This window comes from Equus przewalskii, chromosome 15, assembly GCF_037783145.1.
Source record: "Equus przewalskii isolate Varuska chromosome 15, EquPr2, whole genome shotgun sequence".
Classification (NCBI taxonomy): domain Eukaryota; kingdom Metazoa; phylum Chordata; class Mammalia; order Perissodactyla; family Equidae; genus Equus; species Equus przewalskii.
In genome coordinates, this window is record NC_091845.1 from 8,137,930 (window position 1) to 8,140,616 (window position 2,687).

Genomic DNA, 2,687 nt, shown 5'->3' on the forward strand with positions numbered 1-2,687 from the left:
ACGAGATCATCAGGCTATTAAATGGCTTATATAAAGTGGCTTAGAGGCAAGGATCCTATTAGGCAGCACAGCACACTGCAGAGCCACATTACCCCACCTGGCATAGAGCAAGTGTTGACTCTCATATAGAACTCTTTAGAAAATTCAGACCTGGCCAGATGGGGCCCTCACAAAACTGAGAACACATGGAAAAGGTGTCCTGTTTCCTCTTTAACATACCATCCCCCACCTCTCTAGCCCCAGCTGTTGTCAACTCCATGTCCATCCCTTGGGCAGACCACACACACACACACACACACCCTTCCATCTCTCAGATGACTATATACACATACCTAACATAGGACCACACAGTGACTTAGTCCACCAAGTCTTTGCTTCCAAAAGCATCTGCCTTTAAGCCTCAGTAATAATCAGATTGGAAGGTGTTATCACCATTAAAGGAATGTAAGGTGTTAGAGAGCAGGTGAACTAAGCAGAGAGAGGGGGGAAGGAGAAAGGAAGTAGAAGTGGAGGGAAATGACCTTCTCCAGCCTCCAGATAGCCAGCCCCCAACTTACTCAGCCCCCTAGCACCGGTGCAGAGACTAACATGCTGTCCTGGAGCTTAGCTACGCCCCAGCTTTATGGCTCATCTCTAACCATGCCCACAGGCCTCTTCTCAATAGCTAGAGAGAGGGATCCAACACCCGCACGTGGTCAAAGCGGCCCAGGAAACCAGCTCCCGACTCAGTGAAGCAGAAGCCACCAATGGGCTCGGGGGAGGATGGGTGCCAGGCCCTGGGGGGAATGCTGGTCACCTGATGCTTCCTCCAACAAAGACAAGGGCTTACTCCTCTCTCAAAGGACTCACAGCATTCTCTCCTACTTGCCTAGGTCCTTCACTCAACAGATGTTGAGCACCCTCTGGACCAGGCAGCATGGTGTGCTGGAAAGCTATGGGCTTCAGGCTCAGACCCCAATTTCAATACCAGCTCTGTGATCCAGACCAAGTCATTGAATTTCTCAGGCTCCTCACACGTAAAACACCTACCTGGGTTACTGTCAAGACTGAACACAGCATCTCCCATGAGGACGCCTGGCATATAGTAGCCATTCTAACAGCCATCATGCACCGCATTCCTGCTGTGCACCACGCATTGAGTTCTAGACTTACATGTAATTAATGTAATTCCAGTTAATTTTCACAACAAGCCCACGTAAGAGGGAGAAAACTAAAGCTCAGAGAAATTAAGTAACTTTCCAAGGTCACATAGCAAACACGCTGACTACTCATATTCAGACTACAGTACTCAGGCTGCTTTTTCATATTCTACTCTCTCAATCAATGTCACTTCTCTTGCCCTGCTGCCTAGGATCCAAGGGATTTCTTTTGCTTCTGTTTTTCATTTTCCTTCATAATACGTTGGGTCAACCTGGAGTGGGCTGAAGACAATTTCAAGTCAACAATTGGCAGAAATAAAATTTATCCAAGAACCAGGACACACTTGAGAAAATTTAACATTTCAAACACAGTGCCACGTCAGCTTTCTGAAAGCTCCTCCTCCGCGCATCATTTAGGGATACCACTAACTTAAGGTTCTCTGAAGCAGAGTGTATTTACCCCTGGGGCGAGTGACATATTTGCTGGAGAAAATACTTCTCTTCAAAACCACTTTTATTTTATGCTTTAACATATCTAGTACATTAGGATAGCAGCACACTTACAGGGGTGTGCTCAGAAATTCTCTTACGATGCTGTGCAAACAGAAGACACAGGCCCACGCCTGGCCAGCTTTCCTAATCTGAATACACTTCCAAACGTCACTGACAAACAAGCATTTAGAGTGATCATGGGGGCTGGCCGACCACTATCAACCGTTCTCTGCCATCGTTTTTTGACAGAGTTTGTTCAATCACTGTGTATTTCAGTGGCCATTTGCCCTTACTTTATAAAAATGAGTGAAGTAAAAATGAAAATGCTGACAGTAAATAATTAATGTTGGTCTCAAACTTAATACAGGAAGATGCAAACACCAGAAAAGCCAAGAGCAGCAGATCTCCAGCCACAAAGAGACTGTCACTGAACGGACGAGGCCAACTGTGTTTTGAACTGGGAAGGAACTGAGAGGAAGTGAATGAACATGCTGCAAATTTAGAGTCAATGACTGTGTCTCAAAGATGAAGAATCCAGAGATTTCAGATTTGTTTAGCATTCCTGGAACACAGCCCTCCTTCTTACGGGTTTACTTTTGGCTCGTGCACTTGTGTTCAAGAACACCTTAGTCCAAAATTAAGAGGACTGACTCCAAGTAGTGAAACAGAATTTCCTGCCAAGTCTACACAAAGGCATCGAGGAGTTCACATCCAAAGCCTACAGTACGACTGAGTCCCCCACACCCCCTCATACTCCATTTTTCTTCCTCCTACTGCACTGCTCTGGAAAACAAAGAAAAGGTATCTACATACTTTTCAAAGGCTAAGAAGCAGGAGTACCTGAGTTCCCAGGCAGTATAATGAAAGCCAAGTTCAAAGGCAGCAGGACTTTAAAGAAGGTACCATGCATTCTCATTTCCAGTTTAGTTTTGCCAAGAGGCATGTATATCCTCGAGAATGTCTCCAGACCTTTGGATTCTGAGGTTATAAGGCTGGCCGACAACTAAACCATTGTCATCACTACGAGAAATGCAAACACACATGGAGAGCATGGAG